Below are 12,231 nucleotides of genomic sequence, written 5' to 3' on the forward strand. Positions count from 1 at the left end.
GAGGTGGAGGTCAGTGGTGAAATGTTAGCAGTTTCTGGGATTGGGAACTGTAGTCTATTGCTAAATGTAAGAAGTCTGAGTACAAAATTGCCACAAAAACTAGATACACCCAGGTAAGAGAGAGGCTGGGCAAACCAATATGTGTTTATCTTGTTCATGCAGTTGGTGGAAAATGGTAAGCAATTGAAGGAAGGTCTTCTGGTAAAACTTGAGAAAAGTAGCAAGCAAAGAAAGGGAGACTGATGTGCTTGGAGCAAAATAAGAAGCATTTAAATGAAGATCTTACTCCAGAACTCGGCTGAAAACAGCAGTCAGTGAAAGGAAAACATAACAGAAAGCTTTACCACAAAACTTGACATAAACAAAGAATTTATGGCTGCAACTTGCTGACAAATGGGCAAAGAATGTAAACAGAGAATGTATGTGATCAGTGCCCAGCTAGGAGAGCAAATTGAAAGATGCATACAACAATGTAAAGAGATCAAAACTGACATTTGTGGCATAGAAGAGGACCATATCAACAAAATTGACATTTATACTATTTATGTAGAACATTTAGATACAAAAGTCAGTGAATAACAAATGAAAGTTGGCAATATTGAAAATGAGGTCAAAGAAATGCTTAATACAATTTTGGTTACCACACATCAAATAAACAAACTAAGCAAAGATACTATCAGATGCAATCACTTGTCAGCTGGGTAGAAGTAGCCAACAGGTAAAGAATGAAGCTAAAACATTAAACTTGGGTTTAATGATTTATAGGAAATGAAGTGGAATAATCATATATGTACAGTCGTAGCTACAGCAGATGGTACGTTCCAGGAATGCAAAATGGTCAGGCATTCCTGACCGTTGGGAATTTTAGGAAATTCAGGCATTCTGCCAAATGGCTTCCAGTTGATTTCTTTGTTCAGATTAAGGATGTTCTACCTGAATTATGGGACAACAGTGAAAAATCTGCTTTGTAGAATTAAGAATCAAAAGTGAAGTGGTAACATGGGCACATGTACTGCACAAAATGCAGCACATACAATGAATTATCCTATGACTGCAACGTCAGTGAGTTAAAACTGGAATCAGTAAATTTGTACAAACAACCTGGGTTTAATGATTTATAGGAAATGAAGTGGAATAACCACATGAGTACAGTCGTAGCTATGGCAGACTTTAGAAGGATACTACGGAAATGCAGTGTACATAGGAGCTGCTTACAAATACCTTGTTGTCCCATCTTAGGATACTGCTCAAGTGTGTGGGACCCATATCAAATAGGACCAGCTGGGGATACTGAATGTATGCAAATAATGGCAGCACAAATGTTCACAGGCTTATTTGACTCAGGGCAGAGCATCTCATAATGTTGAAAAACCTGAATCGAAAGATACTTGAAGACAGACTCCAATTATCTCTCAAAAACCTACCTACAACAATTAAAAAACCAATATAAAGTGAAGAATCTATAGAATAGAGGTATTCACCCCCCCCCCCTCTCTCCCCGCTTCCCCTCTGCCCTCACACACACACACACACACACACACACACACACACACACCACACCACATAAAAATGAAAGGTGCAGTGTGCACTGAAATGGTGTGGTGCAAATCTCTGGGAAGAGCACAGTGGAGACATGATGCACACTTGTCACGGATGACACACATTGGAGTGGCAAAGATATGCACAAGATAGACATGCTATAGAATAGTGGTAGATTTCGACAGCGATGGACTCAGTATTTTGCAAGCAATAGATTTTCAACAGCAAAGAAGATTTTAGATGCTTCCATTATAGTTGAAAATATGTAAACTCACCATTTCCACAATGTATTGTATTAGATAAACTGAAGGACAGCATTTAGAGAAATGCAATGCAGTCCAACAAGATAAAATATCTAACTGTTTTTATATACTGTGGAAATTACCCAACAGTATTGGCAGGTTGTGTGATAAACACACACAAAATAATAGCACCTGTATGTTCAAAATGTCTTCATGAAATTCATCTGATTGTTTTGCGATGTGTTGTTATCATTTGCAGATGAAGTTAGTGTATTTGTAATTGTGGAGATGAGTGAATGTGGACTCATCATCGATAGATGACCACTGCATGACATTACTTTTGGATCAGATTTGCAACAAGAACACCTTTATTTTACCATAATCAATTCCATTCCAATGTGTAACATGTAAGGTTTCTTTCTGTTCCATGACAGATGAGGTATTCACGCTTTACACAAATGTAATGAAATCACTCTCCAGGGGTGTGTTTACAAATGAGTGAAGAATAGTCAGTAGCAGGTTTTGAGAGAATGACAATCAGCAAATGTAATGAAATCACTCTCCAGAGGTGTGTTTACAAATGAGTGAAGAATAGTCAGTAGCAGGTTTTGAGAGAATGACAATCAGCAAATGTAATGAAATCACTCTCCAGGGGTGTGTTTACAAATGAGTGAAGAATGGTCAGTAGCAGGTTTTGAGAGAATGACAATCAGCGCAATGTGCATTTGTTATGTTAGTATAAAACATTTATGAACTGTCAATACAAAGTTGTGTGTTCATGTTATCATTCAAGGTATTTACATGTTACACAATGTTATTCCGGTTTGTGACTGAGCATTCTCAAGACTTCAATGTGTCAGTACATGTAAAGTTTCTTTCTGTTCCATGGCAGATGAGGCATTCACCCTTTACACAAATGTAATGAAATCACTCTCCAGGGGTGTGTTTACAAATGAGTGAAGAATAGTCAGTAGCAGGTTTTGAGAGAATGACAATCAGCAAATGTAATGAAATCACTCTCCAGAGGTGTGTTTACAAATGAGTGAAGAATAGTCAGTAGCAGGTTTTGAGAGAATGACAATCAGCAAATGTAATGAAATCACTCTCCAGGGGTGTGTTTACAAATGAGTGAAGAATGGTCAGTAGCAGGTTTTGAGAGAATGACAATCAGCGCAATGTGCATTTGTTATGTTAGTATAAAACATTTATGAACTGTCAATACAAAGTTGTGTGTTCATGTTATCATTCAAGGTATTTACATGTTACACAATGTTATTCCGGTTTGTGACTGAGCATTCTCAAGACTTCAATGTGTCAGTACATGTAAAGTTTCTTTCTGTTCCATGGCAGATGAGGCATTCACCCTTTACACAAATGTAATGAAATCACTCTCCAGGGGTGTGTTTACAAATGAGTGAAGAATAGTCAGTAGCAGGTTTTGAGAGAATGACAATCAGCAAATGTAATGAAATCACTCTCCGGAGGTGTGTTTACAAATGAGTGAAGAATAGTCAGTAGCAGGTTTTGAGAGAATGACAATCAGCAAATGTAATGAAATCACTCTCCAGGGGTGTGTTTACAAATGAGTGAAGAATGGTCAGTAGCAGGTTTTGAGAGAATGACAATCAGCGCAATGTGCATTTGTTATGTTAGTATAAAACATTTATGAACTGTCAATACAAAGTTGTGTGTTCATGTTATCATTCAAGGTATTTACATGTTACACAATGTTATTCCGGTTTGTGACTGAGCATTCTCAAGACTTCAATGTGTCAGTACATGTAAAGTTTCTTTCTGTTCCATGGCAGATGAGGCATTCACCCTTTACACAAATGTAATGAAATCACTCTCCAGGGGTGTGTTTACAAATGAGTGAAGAATAGTCAGTAGCAGGTTTTGAGAGAATGACAATTAGCGCAATACGCATTTGTTATGTTAACATAAAACATTTATGAACTCTCAATACAAAGTTGTGTGTTCATGTTATCATTCAAAGTATTTACATGTTACACAACGTTATTCCAGTTTGTGACTGAGCATTCTCAAGACTTCAGTGTGTCAGTACCATAATAGGAAATCAAACAAAAAATTAATTACAGTTATAACAGCTACCCCCAAGAGTTATTAAAGAATGTCTTCCCACAAACTTCCTAAAATGCTCTCCCATTTCATTTCAGAATAGCTATGGCACTCACTAAATATTCTTATTTTCAACAATATTCCAGTTGATGTTTTAGGTAAGTCATTTAAGATAGGTGTTGAAGTAGAATGTTTTAGACAAGAATTAATTTTATCAGATAAACCTGTTTTGTGCTTTCAGCAATATTATAAAAGGATATCTTGCTACTCACTACATAGAGAAGACTCTGAGTTGAAGACAGGTACATCCAAAAGACAATAAAGCATTTAAGCTTTTGGCCAAAAGGCCTTTTTCAGAAATAGCAGACACATACACTCACACACACACACACACAAACACACACACACACACACACACACACACACACACACACACACACATTCACACAAGCACAACTCACATACAGATGGCCATTTTTTCTGGCCACAGTGACAAGACTGCAAGGTGCAACTGGGTCTTATGTGAGCAGCAATCTAACATTGGTGGTGGGGTTGAGGAAGAGGCCTGAGGTGGAGGTGGGAAAGGATAGGAGGGAAGGGGTAGGTGAAGGTGGTGTGCTGCTTGTGAGGGCATGCAGGGACATAGTGGGATCTGCATAGTGCCAATAGCAGTGGCAGCTGCTGTGGAAGTGCACATGAACACATGAACATCCAAACTTTTGACACCTTGAGGATTTATTGCTTGTTTTTCTTTGAATGCTGTCAAATGTAATACAGACGCAATAATCTGAATTATATGGCACTTTAATTTACTGTGCTATTCCTCATTCCTACCTTCCTAGACTTAGTGAAACTTTTCATCAGGGGTACAAGAACTCTCTCAGTTGTGCACATTTTAAGGAGCTTCTGCACGTGCACAACTGGCATGACGTAATTGCCTTATGGGTCAAATACATGTGGAGCAGATAAATAATGTACGTGGGTTGTGGCATTCACAGCTAGTCATTTCCACTCAACTACAAGTCTATGCCACTACCACTAGATGGTAGCTCCCTCCATTCACTTGGCAATTGGCGTAAATCCCGTTAGGTGGTAGCACACTCATCAGATATGCCAATTCACTCAACATACAGTAAAATAAAATTGGATGTCAGAATACATTATAGTTATACTGACATTAAGGCACTACTATCTGAATTCAATCTTTCCATTAATGGCAGTTTGTGTTGGTACTGGTTGGGTACTGTGTGGATGACAGCACTGACAGGAAACAGTGAATCAGCTTTCGTGTGCAATGTCAAGATGAACTCAGCCGAATCAATTTTAGGAGCTGACAGAAAACTAAATTACCTGTATGACTTAGCCACAAAGGAACTAGGGACCTATGGACCAGATTTGTTGATTGAATATCTCACCAAATAAAAAAGTGTGGCTACAAATGAACATTTAACAAAGAAGTGTGCAATAAGCATAAATGGTCCTGTGGGTGCAATGTAAGATAGGCACTGTATTTTTTCCCATGTCTGATTTTCAGTCCGGAAATTAATTTGTGGACTAATACAGTTGTAGGGATCTTGTACATTTGTCTGAAAAAATAAGAAAAGCACAAAAACATACTTACACAAAAATGCAGACATTGAACTCTCAGTGCTTGGTAAAGTGAACATCAGCACTCAGCTTGACAGCATATACAGAGAGTCTGTCAGGAAACATAACGAGCAAGTGAATAGGAATAGACATATCCTCTCCAAGTTAACAGACTACATAAAATTTTGTGGGGTGTTAGAGTTAGCTTTATGTAGTCATACTGAATGGGAAGAATCAGAAAACTCAGGAGTGTTTTGTGGGCTTATAAATTAAGTAAGTGCTATTGATGGCTCAATGAAGCAACACTTAGAAACTGCATCTGAGTTTAGTGGTACATCCAGAACACTTCAAAATTAACTTCTGAATTGTATGCCAAGTGTATGCAGAGAAATAATAATGCAAGAAATTTTAAGTGTGTATTATTAGGCTATAATGGGAGATGAAACAACAGATGTGTCACCATGCAATAACTGGTGACTGTGTATGTATATGAACTTCATGACTCTGTTGTGGAGAGATTTTGGGGCTTCATTAATCCTGACACACAGAATGCTGAGATGTTATTTACAGTGATAAATACTGAATTGCAAATGCATGCAGACAGAAAGAAGGAAAAAGTGATCCCACAATACTATGATGGTGCTGCTGTTATGAGTGGAGGAAATAATGGTGTTCAGGAAAGGATTAAGCATGTATATGCTAGGGCTTATTATGTTCACTGCTATGCACACCAATTTAATCTGGTCCTGCAAAAAGCTGCATCTATAAGAAAATTTGCTAGAATTTTTATTTCTAATCTCTCCGACTTTCCAGCTTTTTTTCTCCTGGTCGTCACACAGAACAGGTGTGTTAGACACAGTTGTACAGACTACACTACTATGGTTAGCAGCTACAAGTTGGGTGTTTAACTTTTGGACAGTAAATCCACAGTTAAAGAGAATAAGGAAAGCCTGATTGAGTGTTTAAAAGAAGTTACCCTCTCTGGTCATGCAGGTAACAAAACCAGACGAGAAAGTTACGGCCTCCTCTCCAATTTGAAAGATCCTGAGTTCTTATTTTGGCTAAAATTTGTCATAGGATCATGCCACATGCAGACATACTCTCCAGGAAGCTACAACATTGGTATCTTGAAGCAATAACTGTTAAACAATATTTTATTGGAGTTTGAAGGTGTAATTACAGGAATAAGAAATCCTGCCATTGAAGAAATTTGCTCAGCTTGTGGAGAACAAATTCAGAAGAAAAGAAAATTAGAAAATATAGTAGCAGATGGAAAGAAGTCTGTGACACCATAATAATCTGTGTGAATGAAAGATCTTCATTTATGAATCACCTAGTGGCATCAAAATTGTTGGGTGTGAGCTCATTTTCTCTATTTTTGACAGATTTTCCTGAGAGAGAACTTGACATTACTGCTGAAGCATACACATGGTTATTGAAGGCACAACTGAGAACAGATCTAGAAATACTCTACAGCAAAAAAGACTTTCAATGCACAGGTGGTGCCACTGAAATGCTGCAACTTGGATCTAGATACATTTCTGCACTTATGTGAACTAATGAAAATAATTATAACAACTGCTGTTACAACAGTTGAACCTGAACCTTGTTTCTCCGATCTGACAAGAATAAAAATCTTTCTTTGAAATGCAATAACAGAGAACAAGTTTTCAGCATTGGCAATGCTCACAATTGAGAAAAAGTTTGTGAATCATACTACAGACTTCAATCATGGAGTGATCAAGACATTTGCATGATAGAAAAACTGATGCATGAATTTTCTTTATAAGTAAGGAATGTCAGTCATGTTGCTGTATATTTTTATCTATTTAATGTGTAGGTACAGTGCAGCATATGGTGTATCAATAGTAACTTTTGTGTGGACTATACAGAAGGATAGTGTATTTCATAAGAAGAGATTATGCTGTTCTCCTGCTTCAAAAATGGAGACTTGATGAGTGATAAAACTTTAGAAATATTAATATTTGGTTGACAAGGCAGAGAGTAGTGAAAGTTTATACATTATTTCCATTATTTTGTTCTTGCTCTAACCCCTACTTAATTATCTACAAAACAACATTTCACAAAAGCGAGTCTTTCTTTTGTCAGACAAGTTATGCATATTATTATTATTATTATTACTATTCTTTACAGTGGCTCTAGTTGCATAAATTTGTTCATAATCACGACTGTTATACAACAGATGCTATTTCACACATTCAGGTTGATCTGAGTCTAAAAATTTGTGAACACCCAAAATGTATATTCACAAGCCACCACAGGCTGCTAGTTGTGCTAGTTGCAGAGTTGTGACACCATGCTGGGTGGGGTAGGAACAGAAAAGGAAGATGTGAGAGGAGAGAAGTAGAGAAGACGGAGGACTAGTGGGTGTGTTGGCAGAATAGGATGCTTTTATAGTGCTGGAGCGGGAGCAGGGTAGGGAATAGATTGGTTGTAGAGGAGTGGGACTAGCAAAGGTTGAGAACAGGTGAATTATAGGAAGGAAGGATATGTTGTAAGGAGAGTCCCACTTGCGCAGTTCAGCAAAGCTGGTGTTGTTAGGAAGGATGCAGGCCGTGAAGCAGTCACTGAAGTGAAGCACATTGTGTAGGGCAGAATGTTCAGCAACTTGGTGGTCCACCAGTCACTTAGCAATAGTTTGGCAGTGTCCTTTCATGCAGGCAGCCAGCTTGTTAGTTGTATCACCCACGTAGAAAGCAACACAGTGGTTGGAGCTTAGTTTGTAGCTCACATGGCTGTTTTCCCTCTGATGGGATAGGAGATGCTCGTAACAAGAATGGTATAGTTGGTCCCAAGAGGATGTATGGGACATGCCTTGCATCTAGGTATATTGTAGGGAATGAGCCGTGAGGCAAAGGGTTGGGAGCAGAGGTGGGGTAGGGATTGATATGTATATTGCATAGGTTCAGTGGGTAGCACAATACCACTGTGGGAGGGGTGAGGAGAATACTGGATAGAGTACACTCTGGATTCTGTTGGTGGTGGAAAGAAGTTTCTTCGGATGAGGTAAATGTAGTAGGTCTTCAAGACAGGGTTTGATGGCTATGACAGGATCTGAGGGAGGTGTGGAGGCTCTTGTAGAGATGGTGGATAGTGGTAGTCCAAAGTGGGAGTAGGAGGTGAACAGGTGAACACAAAAAGAATGTAATGGATGATGTATGGGGAAAAAAGGTGAAACCTGAGAGAGTAGGGCCAATAGTGAAAGACAAAAACAAACTGATATTGTTGTGGAAACACACTGACATCAAAGGAATAAAATAAATAAAAAGACAGCAGTAGTGGTATGCATATTGGTGGGCAGATATGTGTGAAGAGAAGGGTAACAGATGTAAATGGATTACATGAGGTCAGCATGCAGATGCTGGAATAAAGAAATTGATCCCACTGCCTCAGTTTCACATTTTTCCTGATACTTCAATCTGTTCCATTCTTTTTGAGGTTTTTCTCACCCATTTTTCATATTTTTTATTCTTCACTGTTGATCCATGCTCTGTTCATCTGTGCCAATAAAGGAAGGTTTCCCTATCCTTACCCAGAACCCAGTCCCACATACTGTCATTGTCTTGCTGCCTAGCTCATGTATCTCCCGCAAATAGGCTGACTATCAAATTATTTAACTCCAGCTGCAACCTCTACTGCTACAATGACCTTTATTTGTTCAAATTCTGACAGGCCAGAGCCCTGCAAAACCATATAAAACAGGCCCAAACCTCCTTGAAATACCTCCTCTCCATTTGTAAAATTCCCCTGCTGTGCCATCCCAAACTGCTGCAATTCAACTCCCAAGCTGAAATTTTTCCCTCCAGGAACTATAGCTGCATGCACAATGCCAGCTCAAAAAACTCTCCAATCTGTTCACCTCCCACTCCTGCCTCGGACTATCCCTATACACCAACTCTACAAGAGCCTCCAAACCCCTCTTGCATCCCCTCATACCCTACAAACCCTGTCTTGCAGACCTACTACATTTACCTCATCCTCAGAAACTCCCTCCCTCCACCATACAGAATCCAGAAACCAAACAGGCTTGAAACACAGTCATAAACTTACCCTCCAAAAGCCTCAGTACCACAGAAATACAGTCCTATCCAAAGGCCTTATCTTCTGCCCTGCTCCCAAATTCAACCATACTGGACTTTTTTTAATGACCTTTCTCCTTCTCCCAGTCTCTGCAGTGGAAATATTTTTTCACCACCAACCCTATGAATCAGACTCAACACAAATCTAACATTGAACTGTATCTGACTCAGTTCACTCCTCTATCCAATTGTGATTGGCCTTTCTGCTCCAAAATCATCCTGTGTTAATTTTCCAGAATTTACTAATATGAAACCTTGTCTCACAATCATTCTCCAAGTCCCTCAACATAGAAACAACCTTACATCCACAGAACGAACTGCAGTCTACTATTTAAAAACTGATCCTGATCTTATAATCCCTTCTCCAGACAAGAGAGCTACCACTGCAGTTTGAAATACAGAGAATGCCTGGTGGAAGAACTCCACCAGCTGGCAGATTAATCCATCTACAAATCTTGAAACATTGACTCCATTCCAGAAATACAACAGGATCTCCTGTCTCCTTTAGTTCTTAGGACCATCCCAGAACCTTGCCCTTGAGTTCTATCTCTCTCCAAATCCCTACCATTCCCCTTACTTCTACCTTGTACATGCTCCCTGAAGTCCATAAACCCAATCACCCTGGATGACCCATTGTGGCCAGTTACTGTGCTCCCATCTCTGATATTCTGAACCTACACCTCCAGCGTGTTACATGTAACTAACCCATGTATATAAAAGACACCAACTGTTTCTTGCACCAACACACTGCAGTTCCTCTTCCTTTATCATCCAGCAAAGAGCTCAGCACCATTGATGCCACCTTCTCTGCACCAACCTCCACAATACCCATGGATTGCTGCTGTTGAACACTACCTTTCCCAATGACTGACTGATTCCAAATCTACAAAATCCTTCCCGGTCACCATGGCCAGTCATATCCTCATTCAAAATTACTCCTCCTAGAAACAAGTCCTTGGTACACCAATGGACACCACATGGCAAGAACATACGTCAACTCATTTTTGAGCCATTTTGAGGAATCCTTCCTAATCACCCAGAATCCAAAGCCCCTCACCTGGTTCAGATTGCTTGATGATGTCATTGTGATCTGGACCAAGGGTGAGGACATCCTAACCACATTCCTCCAGAATCTCAACACCATCTCACCCATTCCGTTCACTTGTCCTCCTCAACCCAACAAGCCACATTTGAAGCTCGCATCAAGGGTGGATACCTCCATAGCTCCATCCACCTCAAACCTACCAACCACCAATTATACCTCCACTTCAACAGCTTCCACCCACTTGAGTCCCTTCTATACAGCTTAGCGAACTGTGGTCATCTCACTTGTAGAGATGAACAGTCCCTCTCCAAATATATTAAGGGTCTGACTGAGGCCTTCATAAACTGAAATTATCCTCCCAGTCTTGTTTGAAAACAGTTCTCCCATGCCTTGTCTCTCCAGTAACCTACCACATCCCACATACCTTCAGTCCATCCACAAGGGAGCATCCCTCTCAAGACTCACTCCCACCCAGGACTGGAACAACTGTTTCACATTCTCCACCAGTGTTGTGACTACCTCTCTTCGTGCACTGAGATGAGGAGTATCCTACCCCTGCCTAGTGGTATTCCGCCACCCACTTAACCTACACAATATACACTGACAGAAAAAAAGACCACAAAACTGAGAAGGAGTTGTGTGACATAAAGATAAGTTGGTATATGCATTCCTGCATCTGGAATATGATATCTATTCAAATTTTACACCAGTCTCATAAGAGTGGTACTAGAAGTGCCACTATGACGATGTAGTTCAGGTTTGGTTTAAATACACACTGTAATGGTCTTGAGTGTCAGTTACCTTTGAGATTGGATATGGTGAGGTGATATGAGTCAAGAATGCCTTCAAGGTAACAAAGACACCATTATCAGCACCTCATTGTGTTTGAACAAGGTCATGTAATATGCCTAAGAGAAGCTTGATGTTCCTTCTGCAATACTGCAGAAAGATGTGGGAGGAATTTAGCCAATGTACATGACTGCTGGCAGTGGTGGTCATGAGAATGAAGAAAGGGCTCCAGATGGCCACGTGGCACTATCAAGAGGGAAGGCCATTGTGTTCAGCATATGGCTCTGGCTCATCATAATGCATCTGCAGCAGCAATATGGGCAGCAATTGGTGCCACAGTGACACAACAAACTGTTACACATGGGTTATTTAAAGGACAGCTCCAAGCCAGACAATCTGTAGCATGCATCCCACTGACCCCAAACCACTGCCATTTGTAACTTCAGTGGTGTCAAATAAGAGCTTGTTGGAGGACAGGTTGGCAGTGTGTTGTGTTTTCTGCCTTGGTGCCAGTGATAGCCATATGTTAGTTAGGAGGAGGCCAGTTGAGGGCTTACAACCAGCCTGCCTCCCATTCAAACCTAACTAGTAATCTATAATTTTTGTCACTGGTCATATTATTTAATTTATATGACATTTGAGAGGTAATATAATGACAAAACTATGTGTATTTCCAGGATGTATATGTCATGAAGTTTCAGTTTATGTTTTCCACGTTTGCAGTGCGTGATGTTGAGAGCACATCCAAAGAGTAGTTTTGCATTACTCTTGCCATTTCTGTGTACATTTTACCTTAAGCTGTAGATACTTTGGCAATGTACAAGGCATGTAAAGTAAGTCAGTGTTGAAG

At 39.8% G+C, this 12,231-nt stretch overlaps 1 protein-coding gene across 4 annotated transcripts in view; it reads right to left on the reverse strand.

Moving 5' to 3' along the window:
* The window catches only part of LOC126161620 (sphingomyelin phosphodiesterase-like), a 361,860-nt gene that overhangs the window by 289,367 nt on the left and 60,262 nt on the right, over positions 1-12,231 (reverse strand). The window lies entirely within an intron of this gene.

Source organism: Schistocerca cancellata, chromosome 2 (assembly GCF_023864275.1).
Source record: "Schistocerca cancellata isolate TAMUIC-IGC-003103 chromosome 2, iqSchCanc2.1, whole genome shotgun sequence".
Lineage (NCBI taxonomy): Eukaryota > Metazoa > Arthropoda > Insecta > Orthoptera > Acrididae > Schistocerca > Schistocerca cancellata.